At 44.1% G+C, this 16,161-nt stretch overlaps 1 protein-coding gene across 1 annotated transcript in view; it reads left to right on the top strand.

The window, feature by feature from the left end:
* Positions 1-9,968: 9,968 nt before the first annotated feature.
* The window catches only part of LOC119414872 (E3 ubiquitin-protein ligase RNF31-like), a 277,068-nt gene continuing 270,875 nt past the window's right edge, over positions 9,969-16,161 (top strand). The window contains exon 1 of the mRNA XM_037681993.1: positions 9,969-9,999. The gene's annotated coding sequence lies outside the window, so the exon portion shown is untranslated. The remainder of the gene's footprint in view (positions 10,000-16,161) is intronic.

Below are 16,161 nucleotides of genomic sequence, written 5' to 3'. Positions count from 1 at the left end.
ATCCCTCACCGACGGTGTCCACCATCGGGTTCGAGGGTTGCCGCTGCAACAGGCACTGACAACCTTGCGGCCGCAGCTCTGGTAAGCTGCCTCGACAATAGAGGCACGAAACATGGTCCACTCAGACTCAATGTGCCCCACCTCCCTCAGAACATGTTCAAAGTTCTCCCGGAGGTGGGAGTTGAAACTCCGTCTCACAGGAGACTCTGCCAGACGTTCCCAGCAAACCCTCACAATACGTTTGGGTCTGCCAGGTCTGACCGGCATCCTCCCCCACCATCGGAGCCAACTCACCACCAGGTAGTGATCAGTTGACAGCTCTGCCCCTCTCTTCACACGGGTGTCCAAGACATGTGGCCGCAGATCAGATGAGACGATGACAAAGTCGATCATCGAACTGCGGCCTATGGTGTCCTGTTGCCAAGAGCACATATGGACACCCTTATGCTTGAACAAGGTGTTCGTTATTGACAATCCATGACGAGCACAGAAGTCCAACAACAGAACACCACTCAGGTTCAGACCAGGGGGGCCGTTCCTCCCAACCACACCCCTCCAGGTCTCACTGTCATTGCCCACATGAGCATTGAAGTCCCCCAGCAGAACAAGGGAGTCCCCAGAAGGTGCACTTTCCAGTACCCCCTCCAAGTACTCCAGAAAGGGTGGATAATCTGAACTGCCGTTTGGTGCATAAACACAAATGACAGTCAGAACCCGTCCCCCCACACGTAGGCGGAGATAGGCCACCCTCTCATTCACTGGGGTGAACCCCAATACACAGGCACCAAGTTGGGGGGCAATAAGTACTCCCACGCCTGCTCGGCGCCTCTCACCAGGGGCAACTCCAGAGTGAAAGAGTGTCCAGCCCCTCTCAAGGAAACTGGTTCCAGAGCCCGAGCCATGCGTAGAGGTGAGTCCGACTATTTCTAGCCGGAACCTCTCAGCCTCACACACCAGCTCAGGCTCCTTCCCTACCAGTGAGGTGACATTCCACGTCCCAATAGCCAGCTTCTGTAGCCGAGGATCAGACCGCCAGGGTCCCCGCCCTCGGCCACCACCCATCCCACATTGCACCCGACCCCTTTCGCCCCTCCCACAGGTGGTGATCCCATGGGAAGGGGGACCCACGTCTCCTCTTAGGGCTGTGCCCGGCCGAGTTCCATGGGTAAAAGCCCGGCCACCAGGCGCTCGCCCGCGTGCCCCACCTCCAGACCTGGCTCCAGAGTGGGGCCCCGGTGACCCACGTCTGGGCAAGAGAACACTAGGTCCATTTATTTGTGTCATCATCGGGGTCTTTGGGCTGCACTTTGTCTGGTCCCTCACCACGTTTACACCAAGATATTTAAATCCTGTGTGAGTCTGTTTAAAAGGAATGTCAGAATGTCGAAGACCATGAGCAGCAGTATTTATAGGAAAGCATTCACTTTTCTCCAAATTCAATTTATAGCCTGAAAAGGAGCTGAAATCACATAAAATATGCAAAACAGAGGGGATGGAAGTAGAAGGATTAGACACATATAGCAACAGATTGTCAGCATATAAAGACAATTTATGTTCTATTCCATTCTGGAGAATTCCTCTAAAGGAGGCAGAAGCGCGCAACGCGACGGACAAAGGCTCAATTGCAATAGCAAAAAGTAATGGCGATAACAGGCAGCCCTGGTGCGTTCCACATCCAAGAGGAAAATAATCAGAATATATATCATTGGTATGGACACTAGCTTTGAGGGATGCATAGTGGAGACGAATCCAGGAAACAAATGTATCACCAAATCCAAACTTCTTCAAAACCATAAACAAGTACTCCCACTCCACTCTATCAAATGCTTTTTCAGCATCAAGGGAAATTACTAATTCTGGTAATTCAGAAAAATGCTTTGAATAGATTATGTTGAAAAGCGTACGTATATTAAAAAATAGTTGTCGCCCTTTTACAAAGCCATTTTGCTCTTCAGATATAACCGAAGGGAAGGCTTTCTCCAAACGAGACGCAATCAACTTGGCTAGCACCTTTACATCTGCGTTTAACAAGGACAGTGGTCTGTACGAACCACACAAGGTTGGGTCTTTGTCCTTTTTGTGAAGTAAAACTATGGTATCCTGTGTCAATGTTGGCGGTAAAGTCTTATGTTCTAATAATTCATTAAACATAGCAAAAAGTAGTGGTGCCAATTTTTCTATAAACTTTTTATAAAATTCAATGGGAAACCCATCCGGGCCAGGAGCTTTATTTGGCTGCACTGCATTTATTGAACTCACTACTTGTGGTATTACAAATACTCGATATTATTCTAGAGCTGGCCTGCTGTCGTAACTGATGTGCCAATAAACGACTAGCCTTATTGCCATAATCATAGTGCGAACCTCGACTATGCAAAAGTAAGTGTTCAGCTTCTCTAGTAGAAATTAAATCAATTTCTGACTGAACACTAATACGTTCTTTGAATAACTCTGGTGAAGGATTTATAGAATATCTTTGGTCAATACTAGAAATGGCAGATGCCAATTCAGCTAGCTTTGAATTGTGTCCTTTATTAGAAAGTGACGTGTAACCAATTATTTGTCCTCTAAGATAGGACTTAAGTGTCTCCTATAACAATGAGTGAGAAGTAGAGTCATTCTTATTAAACACCAGAAAATCATAGATTGCTTTAGAAATAGTCACAAAATTCTACATCTGCAAAAGAGAGTTAAACCGCCATAAAGGTTGTCTGCATTTATATGAAGCAAACTGAATATCAAATATTAATGGTGCATGGTCTGATATTATTAGACTCAAATAATCAGATGAAACTACATGTGGATTGAGAGTCTGGTCAATAAAAAAATAATCAATTCTGGAGTAAGAATGATGCACCTAAGAGAAGATTTATTTATTTTTTTTTTTTTTTACTGGTTGGGTTACGGGCTCTCCAAGGGTCAATAAGACCATTTTGCATCATAAAATCAGAGAATTCTTGAGCCATTGAAGATTTGGTTAAATTGCGGGGGTTGGATCAATCTAACGTGTCCATGACACAAATTAAAGTCACCCCCCAAAATTAGCAAATAAGAATTCAAAAACGGAAGGCTGCTTAATAGTCTAAATCATCAATCATCAAAATTTGGGTGTATATGTTGGCCAAAATAACCTTTTTTTGCATTAACATACCAGCAACTATCACATACCTAACATATTTATCAGCTACAACATCAATGGGCAAAAATTGTATTGTTTTGCTAATCAAAATAGCAACTTCTCTTGATTTGGAATTAATATCTGAATGAAAAACTTGACTCACCCTGGGGCAGAGCAACCTTTTGTGATCCCTAATCCGAAGATGAGTCTCCTGTATGAACACTATGGAAGGCTTTAACCGTTTCAGGTGGGAAAAAACTTTTGATCTTTTGACTGGTTGACCCATGCCCTTGATATTCCAGCTAATAAAATGAAAATATATGCCTGGTCCTGCCAGGGCAGGGTCTACAGTGGTGTTAACCATAAAAAAAGGGGGAAAAATAACAATAACCATAATGAGCTGAGATGGACCCCCACCCCCAATAGAAAAAAAAAACAAATCCATAACAGAACAACACCCAAAGTCACCATTAGAAAAACAGAACAATGGAGACAGCAGTGTTATACACAGCACTGGAGTGTGAAACTGGAGATAAAGCAGAAAGAACAGATGCAGGAGTATATTAAGAGAAAGATTAACTCCTGCCAACTCCAAAATTAGAGTAAAAGTATGTGCTTGTTGTTCTTACCACTTTAAGATCAAATTAGTTATTTTGTAACCATCCTCCAAACAAGATTGAGACCAACAACATGTCTAAACACAGAAGAGAAATCTGTAGCATAATAATATATATTAGTTTAACTTATAGACATTCCCAAAGGTTACTAAAAGTTAGCTGAATGAAAAATAACTAATGATCAGTCATACCTTAAGTATCCAAGTGATATAAGTAGGCCTTAAATCTAAACAAAAGTAGAGAAATATATGTTCATATAAACAAAACAGACTATGGCCAGGAGCTCATTAAGAACGAGTAGAGCTAATAAGAATGAAATGTATCGTTATTGTATGTCTTTGAGTCAGAGTCAGAGTCAGAGTTTCTTTATTGTCATTCGCAACTCATGTGGTACATGTGGTGGAGCGAAATTATGTACACGGGGTCCCAGTTACATCCAACAATAAAATGTCTAAGAAAAACAGTAATAACATCTAAGATATGAACTAAGAAAAACATCAACTAAATATACACTAAGCACTCATAACATAAAACATTGAACATCAGCACAAACATGAACATGAGTCTGTGAGCAGATGTGCACGCATGAACACATCAACATTGAAACAGATCAGCAGCAACATGAAACAGATGAGTGAATGAATGTGAGATTGAGGTTGGGATTGTGTGATTGTGTCTGTGTATGAATGGGTATTTGTTAGGCTGAGACTCGGACTGCCCCCTCTTTGATACAACTGGGGGTGCTTGGCATCGCGCCCCTATCGCGCGGCCCCCTGGTGGGGTGTGCCCTTGCCTGCCGGCACGCTTGGGGCCCTTGGTATCGGGGGCTGGGCGCTTGGGCGCTTGGGCGTGTGTCGGCTCGGCCTGGTGTCTGCCTGGTGGGGCTCGGGTCCTCTGGCCCTGTCAGGCCTTGGCCTGGGTGGTGTGAGTCCTCGGTGCCCGGGCCTCGGTGCCTGGACCTGGACCTACATCGGTGCGGCGGGGGCCGACGGAGGCCTATGAGTTTGTCGCTGTTGGCCCCGGGGGGTCACTGTATGTGGTCGCTGGTGGGGATCTTCTGGTTCTCCCCTGTGGTCCGTTCTAGGGGGTGGGTGAGTGGTTCGTCCTGTGTGGGTGGCTCTGGGGGCTCCGCGGTCGGGGTCCCTCCTGGGGTCTTGGGCTCTGGTCCCCCCTTTTTCGTCTGCCTCTGGTCTTGGGGGTCGGGTCTCTGCTGCTTCACAGTTACTAATAAATGTTCTATTAGAGAAGCCTTATACACTTATGCATGCTCACAACCACACACAAATAGAAGCAGGGATGCTTATGTAGGCTTTATATGTAGATATATAGATATGTATGCGAGTGTATATTCATGTGTATGTATGTATGTATGTATGTATATAGGCGTAGGTATGGGTATATATATTTATGGAAACTTACTGCAAAGCCATGAATATTTTAAGTTCTTTATACATATGTATTTTGTTGCTGTGTTTTGTCATGTTCTTTGCAGGTGAACAGACAGTGGCCGGGTGTTTTGACGTGTGCTCTATTTGTATATATTTCTTATATTTTGGAGTCTTACTTTGTCTTTTCTTTCTTTCTATCCTATTAAAAAAAAAAAAAAAAAAAAAAAAAACTACACTAGATAGTCACTATAATAAATATTTCATAATAATGGTGTGGAGAGGATGGCTGTAAGGGGAGAAGGGAGGCCATCACAAAAAAAAGAAAAAAAAAAAAAAAGAACGAGTAGAGCTCACCCAGAGATCAAAGTCTGAACATTTTGCTTGGCGTCCTCAGATGTGGTGAACTCCTTCACAACACCCTTGTAGGTAATGCGCAGCTGCGCCAGGTAGAAAAGTCCGTACTTGACCACATCGATGTCAGGAAGTAGCTGCTTGACCTCGTTGAAGGCTGCCCGAGCCCGGGCAAACTTAGCAGTATGATCCAGAAAAACCGATATGGTCTCGGCTCCAATTTTAATTTGCTGGCGCTCTCTCACACTGCATAAAATATCCAGACAGTCGCTGTGGTAATGAAGCCTGCACACAATTACCCGCGGTCTGTCTCCAGGTTTGGGTTTGGGCTGAAAAGAACGATGAGATTGGTCCACCAGTGGTTCCTTCTCCAGTTCGAGCGCCTCCTTCAACAGCGTGGCCACAGCAGTAGGAGAGCAGGAGCCAGCACCCTCCTCCATACAGATAATCCTGATATTGTTGTGGCGCTATCTTGATTCTAGGTCCTCACACTTATCTTCCAACGTGGTAACTTTAGCAGCAAGCCGCTCGAGAGTTGTTTTCATACCGACAATGTCATCAGTACAACCCGTGAGTGCCTCCTCCACATCCCCCACCATAGCTATTAGCTTAACTAGCTTAGCATTGGTAGAAGCATAGTCACTCGCTAGCTGCATTTTCACAACTTGCAGTTCAGATTTAATGGATGACAATGCATCTCTGAGAACCTGTCGCAGCTCCTCCTTAATAATTCCAGCAATATCTTCTTTCAGGGTAGACAGTAGCTCTAGTTTTAAGGGGTCAGCGTCCAGATTCACCTGTGTAGAGACAGGCTCGACACCCGGCCTCAGCGGCCCAGATGTCGAGGCCTGCGAGCACGGCTTTATCTGCGTCTGAATAGTACGAGATTTTCCTCTTCCTGACATTTCAACGTGATACAAAAGTATGTAATCAGACCAAAAAAATGCAAAAATGTAGAGAGGAAACACTTGGTTTATATAAAAAAAAGCACAGTAAAATAAGAATTTTGACCAAACTTGGCAGGAGCTACAAAAACCCAAGTTTTACTCCATTGACCACTAACCCCCCCCCCCCCCCTCCAATACTTTTAAGTAGAACATTTGTCTACTCTCACATATTAAAAATGATTCAAGACTCAACTTTATATCGTGTCTCCTCTTCCTTTTCAGCCAACTGATCCCTCACCTGTAAATAACACCACTTATTTTGTATACTCTGTCTGTCTCTTGTTCGCTCTGCCACTTGGGATCAAACACTAACCAAAATCATGTTAGATCCACTGGCGGCAGGCGAATTTCTGTTCGGGAGGGCTATAACTTGAAAATAGATAAGCACGCACACGTGCGGATGCACACACACAGATAAACACACACACATATATATGTATATATATGGGTCGTAGACTTTTTAACCCGGTGGTGGACACCGGCGGTGAGAGATGCTGTCAGGCTGAAGAAGGAGTCCTATCGGGCCTTTTTGGCCAGTGGGACCCCGGAAGCAGCTGATGGGTACCGTGGGGGTGGTGTGCTGCTGACCTCAACTCAGGATGTCGTGGGTTGGTGGGCAGAATACTTTGAAGACCTCCTCAATCCCACTGGCACATCTTCCACTGAGGAAGTGGAGCTTGGGGACTCTGGGTCGGGCCCTTCAATCTCTGGTGCTGAGGTCACCAAGGTGGTTAAAAAGCTCCTCAGTGGCAGGGCCCCGGGGGTGGATGAGATTCGCCCGGAGTTCCTTAAGGCTCTGGATGTTGTAGGATTGTGTTGGCTTACGTGACTCTGCAATATTGCGTGGACATCAGGGGAAGTTCCCCTGGATTAGCATACCAGGGTGGTGGTCCCCCTATTCAAAAAGGGGGACCGTAGAGTGTGTTCCAACTACAGGGGGATCACGCTCTTAAGAATCTCTGGTAAGGTCTATTCGGGGGTTCTGGAGGGGATGGTCAGTCAGATAGTTGAACTTCGGATTCAGGAGCAGTGCGGTTTTCGTCTTGGTCTTGGAACATTGGACCAGCTCTACACTCTCAGCAGGCTCCAGAAGGGTGCGTGGGAGTTTGCCCAACTGGTCTACATGTGCTTTGTGGAATTGGAGAAGGCATTCAACCACGTCCCTCGGGGAACCCTGTGGGAGGTACTCTGGGAGTATGGGGTACCAGGCCCTTTGATACGGGCTGTTAGTTCCCTGTATGACCTGTGTCAGAACCTGGTTCGCATTGCCGGCAGTAAGTCAGGCTCGTTCCCGGTGAGAGTTGGACTCCGCCAAGGTTGCCCTTTGTCACCGATTCTGTTCATAACTTTTATGGACAGAATTTCTAGACACAGCCAAGGTGTTGAAGGGATCCATTTTGGTGGCCTTGGGATCACATCTCTGCTTTTTGCAGATGTTGTGGTCCTATTGGCTTCATCAGATCGTGATCTACAGCTATCACTGGAGCGGTTTGCATCCGAGTGCGACACAGCTAGGATGAAGATCAGTTCCTCCAAATCCGAGGCCATGGTCTTGAACCAAAAAAGGGTAGAGTGCCCTCTCTGGGTCAGGGAGGAGGTCCTGCCCCAAGTGGAGGAGTTCAAGTGTCTTGGGGTCTTGTTCACAAATGAGGGAAAAATGGAGTTTGAGATCGATAGGCGGATAAGTACAGTGTCTGCAGTGAAGCGGGTGCTGTACAGGGCTGTCGTGGTGAAGAGGGAGCTGAGTCAAAAGGCTAAGCTCTCAATTTACCAATCGATATACGTTCGTACCCTCATCTATGGTCATGAGCTTTGGGTTGTGACCGAAAGAACGAGATCTCGGATACAAGCGGCCGAAATGAGTTTTCTCCGCAGGGTGTCTGGGCTCTCCCTTAGAGATAGGGTGAGAAGCTCGATCATCTGGGAGGGACTCAGAACAGAGCCGCTGCTTCTCCACATCGAGAGGAGCCAGTTGAGGTGGCTCGGGCATCTGGTTAGGATGCCTCCTGGACGCCTCCCTGGTGAGGTGTTCCGGACACGTCCCACTGGGAGGAGACCCAGAGGAAGACCCAGGACACACTGGAGGGACTATGTTTCTTGGCTGGCCTGGGAACGCCTTGGGATTCCCCTGGAGGAGCTGGCCCAAGTCGCTGGGGAGAGGGAAGTCTGGGCCTCCCTACTTACGCTGCTACCCCCGCGACCCGACCCCATGATAAGCGAAAGGAAACGGCTGGATGGACTTCTTAACAAACAAACCACAGTCTATAAGGATCCTCAACTTCTCCTTCTCCACCATAACCCTCTGCACTGGCTCCCCTCGGGGCTGTGTGATGAGCCCTCTCCTGTTCACTTTGCTCACGTATGACAGTGCACCTTCCCATCCAGGCTGTCACATTGTAAAGTTTGTAGATGATACAGCAGTAGTGGGATGCATCACAAACAACGATGACCCCACTCACCCAGCACACAAACTTTTTATGTCTGTGCTGACATATTTTGACCTTGGTGTCTTCAGGCTGTTTCTGTGAGTAGCAAGTTGGCCATCTGGCCTAAAACATTTGATTGTTATACATGATGATTGATTGTTTTGGACGGATGGGTCCTTTTGCATCTGTTAAAAGCCTGCTTCTGAGATTCCAACAGGAGGTTGGCTTGAAACACAGCAATGAAGGCTACTTATGGGACAGATCTGGTTGGCAGGCCACAGACTGATGAAGTCTTCCGGATGGAAGACGAAATGTTTGTCCCTTAAAGAAACTGGTCCAGATGAAATTATTTAACCTTTTTTAGTATCTCATTATGTTCTCAGTCCTTGTCCATGCATGTATATATATTATCAATATTCTACAGCTTATCAATGATTGGGTCGCCGAGGTCCAGGAGAGAAACAGACACCCTAGTCACACTCTAGTAGCTCCTCATGGAGCATCCCAAGGTGTTCCCAGACCAGAGAGGACACTTTATCTTCCCAGCAAGTTTTAGATCTGCCCTGGGGTGACCTCCCACACCACAGACATGTATACAAACAAGATCATGTATATACTGTATGAAAGAAGAACAGAGTGATGTATAATGTACAGCGTCTGTGAAGAATTAGAGGTTTTGGTCAATTTTGTGTTTTTTAAGATTGCTTTGTTGTGGTGGCCATATTGAATTTGATTGACATATGTTACGCAGTTGTACATGTGCTGTAAGTCTAATGATTACCTTCTAAAAACTTCACTAAAATCTATTCAGACGATATTTTGTTAATAGAACAAATAAACACTCACACATACATTATTGCTCCACCGTCAACTTTGGCTGTGGGTAATAATAGTTTTTAAAAAATACAAAATGTTACAGTATAACCAGCATATGTGTGGATCAGTTGCATGTTCCTGTTCCATCTTGACACTGGAAACAGTTCAACTTCTGTGCTTTCTCTGCAGACACTTGCATCTCTACAGTGCTTTTCCACGGCGCTCAACATCCTGGAAAAGTATGGCTGTAATTTGACAAATCCCAACAGGCCAAAGTACTGGAGAACAGTCAAACACAACAACCCTGTGTTCAAGGCAACAGTTGATGCTATTCAGGTAACAACAACCTTACTCACTGATGACCAATTTGGGGTGTATCCTTTTGGGGGTGGCTGTGGCTGAGTGTGGGCGGCTGTGACTAAGTGTGGGCGACTGTGGCTGAGTGATTAGAGCAGTCGACCTCCGGTGCAAGAGTTGGGGGTTTAAATCCACCAACAGTGACATGCCGAAGTGTCCCTGGGCAAAAACCCTGAATTCCTCATTGCCTCTGATGTGTGTCCCATCGGTGTATGAATGTGATAAAGCACTGATTGGTCTCTTTAGAAAGATTTGTTCAATTAGCTTTGTACAATATAGTAGAGTGCTGTATGAATGGGTAAATGAGGGCACAGATTGTAGTGTAAAGCACATTGAGTGTTATTGAAGTCTTCAGACTATGAGAAACAACCTTCAGGACACACAGCCCAAAAATTGCCTCAACTCGAGATCATTCAGTGGAAGGAAGACAGAGTCAAAAAACACAGCCTGAGAAGTGGTTCTGAATTCAGACAAATATTTATTTTACATTCACAGCGCTGGAAAGGGAAATGGTCTCACATGCACCTTACATCCATCAAAAACACGTCTGAGTTACAAATGTATTTGCTTCGTTTAAATACAGCATTATCAGTTATATTGGGATTTCCTTATCGCAATGTTGTTCTCTGGGTCAGTCGATGTTCCTGGGTGTGGTCTGGCATGGTCTCGTTTTTTCGGCCACTGCCCCAGCTGACAGTGGTCTGTTCCAGCAAGATAGCAACAGTCTCTGGTTCTCTTTGTAGTGAACTAGGCCTCCGACCAAAACCTGTCTCTGAAGACCTTCATGGGACAGGATCTGTTATTTCATTGATTTGAATCCAGAAATACAAATTAGCTCATCAAGAGACTGTTAATTGTATCCTGAATTAATCAATTGAAAGAACACTGTTCTTTTTATATTATCATTACTATTTTACAATATCTTGATAATCAAAAGTGTGTTTAGTTCATATCATTTCTAATGTTGAAAGTAAACCACTCATTTAAATCAACTGTGAAACAGTATTGAGGATTTTAAAACCTCATTTAAATTAGAAATCAAGTTAAATGTCTATTTACAAAGTAATTATGCATTTTGATCTTCTGTCTGAATGAGAAGTCAGTGATGTCAGTCGAAAGTCAGAGACAGTCAGAAAACAAGTTATTAGAAGAAACTGTCTTGTTTTAAACCTAGCAGATGGTAAAAAGAGAAGCAACTGGCACCTGCTTCCTTTCACTTCGCCATAACATTTCTCTGTCTGTACTAAACGTTCCTAAACATTCCTACAGCTTCTCTTGACTTTTAATAACCCTCTGACATCACTAGAACCACCCCCTGCTGGTTGTTTCAACCAATCAGGAAGTACTAAGTGACTGGAAGTGAGGACTCTTTAAAAGTCAACACTTCCTGGAACTATGCAGTCTTTTGATCCGAGTCTTCTCGACTCTTGAGTCTTTGACCGCAGTCTTCCTAGAGTCTTTCATGGAGTCTTCCACTTCTGAGTGGAATCTTTGACTATGGATAGAATCACAGCGCCTCGCTGTGAACTCACCCGGGCGTAACGCCTACAACTTCGAAGGAAGCTTGTCTGTTGGACGGCGTCAATCGTCACGACTTCTGGCGATGACTGGAGACGCTGGAAAGGTAGCATTGAAATGGACCTCTGTACCAGAGTTGATTTATTTTCTACAAAAGTAATGAGTCGTCACGCATCGAGTGTACCGGGGTTTGAGCTGGTGTTGAAAGAAGCGTGCTAATTCTGGTCAACAAAACATACATCTTTCCTTCATCCATCTACTTTAAGCTTCTCCATTCCTTCCTTTAAACCTTTCTATTTCGCCAGTAAATCAAATCTAGATGCCTTCAGAAATGTTCTGTTGTCTTGTTAGTAAAGCGTGCCAAGTTTTCATTAATCAGAACCAGATCCGCAAATCAAGTGTACATGTTTTGATGTTAAATTTTGATTCTGTTAAATAAATGACCGCATTTATTCTGATGGGTCAAAGATAAAATGGCGTCTAATGTCACTGATTAAACAATCCTCACAGTTAGCTCGGTCACATGGCATTAATTTAACTCAAAAAATAAAGAATCCATTGTAATTAAATAATTAATTATCTTTGTGCTTGAACTAGCTTTAAGAATAATTAATTAGTAGTGAAGTTACAGTTAAGCTGACCCCCACATTTCACTACATTTGGTGGCCCATAAGGTTTCTAAAGAGATGAATTATGTGTGACATGAGATCTGTGTTATTGTAAAATAACGTCATGTTGGCATATAAAAAAGTCCGAGTTTTGAACTTGGTACAGGCATATTTTCATGCTTTTGGTGTTCAGAAAGCTGCAGGTTACGTCAATGTGTTCATTGTTAAAGCTGAAATTGTCAATCTGTTTGTGTAACTAAGCTCTATGCAGTGAGAATAACGCATCCATTCTGTTTGAAACTGTAGCAGAAAGGGGGTTCTGCGTGTCTGACCCGGTTCTGTTTGCTGGACTCGTTCGAGTCGTGTTTTGAATGGTAGTACGTTTGTTTGAAGCTGAGCGCCATCTCAGGAGCTGCTCCGATGCTGATCTGTTACGTTCACAGTAAAATTGTGCAATTTTTGAGGCTCTAATGAGCGATAATTTGACCGGACTGTTGATGCTAACTGCTAGCTTAAAGCTGTCACGAGCTGTGATTGGTTGAGAACCGCTGTTTGGGTCGTTCTGATTCGCTGAGAAGCTGGTGACGTATCCCTGTACGTCCTCTCACTCTGATGTCAGTGCGTAAAGCCCACCCCGATGTGCACGTGTCTGTAAAGTCACGTGACCCCAGAAATGAAGCTTGTTTTAACAGAGTCCTCCTTTGTGTTTAAAAACGCTGAATAAGGCCCTGTTTTTTGTTCCTAAACTCATGAGTACATGCAGAAAAGGTGTGCTTGTTGAGCGACGCGACGTTTATGCTTTAAATCCTTCCATAAATGCTGATTGGACCATGTTCGACCGTGTGCTACATCGTAGCTAACGGCTAACAACCGGATGTCAACAGGACGGTTCACAGGAAGTCGTTAGCGACTCCTACCGGTAAAAGTAAGCTTACACCGCCACCTGCTGTTGAAAAGGAGTATAACAGTTTTCCAGAAAGAGCTGTACACTCGCCTTTCATTTAAAATTTTTTTTTCCTGTTAATCAGAGCCTGGTTTATGCGTTACTGTTTAAATAGCATATTCTGGTAAATTAAACTGCTTAAAGAGCGTTTAAAACTACAAGTTGCTGTCAGACTTTAGAAAAATTGCAGGTTTATTAATTTTAAGTGCATTGGAGTACACTGAAATAGCCTGGTTCATTGTATCTTTTAAAAAATAAGCATATTAAGTAACACTGCCAGAAAGAGGCATTTACTTACAAAATTTATGGGGTAAGGCCTGAACAGGGGCCCATTTATTGAAAAGTTGGCTTATAACAGTACTGTTGGTTAGGCCCAGACCTAAAATAGTGTGAGACTCTCTGCTCACTTAAATACAAATATTTACCTGTTAAAAACTCTAAGTTTGCAACTGTTTAACCAGATAGGATTTTGCTGAACAGTGCATAACCATGGCAGATTTAACAGAAGCTGATGCTGCTCCATGTGATGAAAAGGACTGGTTAGAGAGAGCGTTAACACTGCTAACAGAATCCTTACATCCATATGGTGAACAGGTGGACAGCATGAACTCAACAGAGTTATTGGAGGAGCTGAAGGAAGTTGCAAAAAGTGTGACTTCCACAGCCATAAAAAAGTCAAGCTATGAACAACTATCCTGATGCATGCTCAATAATCCAGGTAGAAAAATCTAAAAAAATTCATTGGTCAAGTTCAAGTCATTGGTTCAGGTATGTTGACGACAACTGGGTTAAAATTAAATCTCAGGAAGTCCAACATTTTACTGACCACATCAACTCTGTGGATAAATACATCAAGTTCACACGAGACGATGAAAAAAATGGCAAGTTGGCTTTCTTGGACTGTGAGGTCTCAGTCTCTGATAGAGGACATTTGCAAACTGAGGTGTACCGCAAACCCACCCACACAGACCAGTATTTGCAGTTTGACTCCCATCCCATGATGGTGGACAAGATGGCGCCGTTGTACTTGGCTTGTCGTCTGTCTCTCCTCAAGTTGTTACTTTTTGTGCTATTTTTCTTGACTTTTGTTCAGATTGTGTCATCACTGTTTACTTATGAACGCCAGACACTTTTAAATATTAATTCCAGAGTGGTAAAAGTACCGTTTCGTGACCTTTATGGATGATCCAAGACTTTTCCTCCACCTCACCTGGCATCCATACCTCCATTTCTACGGAATCCTTGTGTTGTGGTCGCCCGCAGCGGGCGCCGTCGCAGGAGACGCGGCAGGAGGAGTGGGTTTCTTGTGAAGCTTCGGGCTCACTTCGCCTCTTCTTCATTCCAGTCTTTGCGCAAGATTCTCAGGAAATACAACTTTGTGGACATACGATGCCCCATGGAATATTCATACAGCTGGTTACGCGTCGTGGATACGGACACTGGCAGCGGCGCATTTCCTGGTCTTCGGCGTGCAAAGATCTGTAGGCGTGGCAGGGTTCAGGAGAACCTCCGCTCCTTTGGCCGTGCATCCCAGGATAACAGCCAGTGTTCCATCCGGATGGCTCTTCTGAACACTAGATCTGTCATAAATAAAAATTTTATTATCCACGATTTCTTATGCGCAAACTCTCTGGACTTTCTGCTGCTGACAGAAACATGGCTGACCAGGCGATAACAGCGCGTTTTCTGATCTCTCCCCTTCGGGCTGCTCCTTCTTCAGCTCCCCACGTCTGACAGGCCGCGGTGGTGGTGTTGCCACTATCTATAAGGACAATTTTAAATGCAGACTTCTGCCCACCATCACTTACTCCTCCTTTGAACTTCAGATGTTTGTGATTGAGCTCACCCCGAATGTTTTATGTGCTGTTGCCTATCGCCCACCTAAATATAATAAGGAATTCATTCAAGAATTCTCTGAATTCTTTGCTGATATTATTTCTAACTATGACAGTTTTTTTATTTGTGGAGATTTTAATATTCATATTTATTGTCCCACTGACCCACTGGCTTCTGAGTTTTTAAAGCTTCTAGCCTCTTTTAATTTAACATGTTGTGTTTTCTATCTTATTTCTCCACCCGAGCTCTGCTGTTACCGTTCCCCTGCAGGAGGAGTCAAGACACGCACTCAGAATACGACAAACGCACCTTCAAGTTTACGAATATTTAATAAGCAAAGAAAGTCACAGATTCACAAGCATAAACAGTGGATTAGTTAAATGCAGTCATTATTTTAACATATAATTAATTGGATGCGCATCCATTAAACTATACGATACAACACAAAGTTTGTTTTCTCAGTCATCCAGGTATATAACAACAAAAAAGGTTGAATCATGTCATCTGGACTTCGTTTTTTTTGTTAAAAAGAAACGTTTCGCCCCTCATCCAAGAGGCTTCGTCAGTCTGAGGCCTAGCCATCTGGTATTACCCAGAAGCCACCCTGACTCTTGTGTTTCAAGCCTGCCTCAGATACCCCTGAAGTCTGGCCTTTTCACTAATGGTTTCAAAAACACAAAGTTTGTTTTCTCAGTCATCCAGGTATATAACAAACTTCAGGGGTATCTGAGGCAGGCTTGAAACACAAGAGTCAGGGTGGCTTCTGGGTAATACCAGATGGCTAGGCCTCAGACTGACGAAGCCTCTTGGATGAGGGGCGAAACGTTTCTTTTTAACAAAAAAAACGAAGTCCAGATGACATGATTCAACCTTTTTTGTTGTTATACGATACAACCTTGTTAAGGAGGAATCTGAAGTCGACCGTCTCTCTGCTCCGTCTGGCTGCCGCTTCGAGGAGAAACTGCACTTTTCTTTGTCTCAAAACAGGGCGTTTCTTCACACATAAAAACTAACTTTTCATCGCGCTCTCAAGCCTGCTGTTATTGGATTGGCCAGTTTCAAACCAATCAGAAGTGTGAGACATCGTGTCACATGATGTAAACAGGAACAGACTTCAACAGAGAAATCAATCTGTGGGAGCCTCTTCAAAGTAAAACAGGAAGTGGGTCAATTTCAAAATAAAACAAGAAGTGGGAGTCAGATTCAACAAGGAACACAATCTTTATTTCACAACAA

This window comes from Nematolebias whitei, chromosome 9 (assembly GCF_014905685.2).
Source record: "Nematolebias whitei isolate Nwh7 chromosome 9, NemWhi1, whole genome shotgun sequence".
Taxonomy (NCBI): domain Eukaryota; kingdom Metazoa; phylum Chordata; class Actinopteri; order Cyprinodontiformes; family Rivulidae; genus Nematolebias; species Nematolebias whitei.
This window is presented reverse-complemented; position numbering and strand designations above follow the sequence as displayed.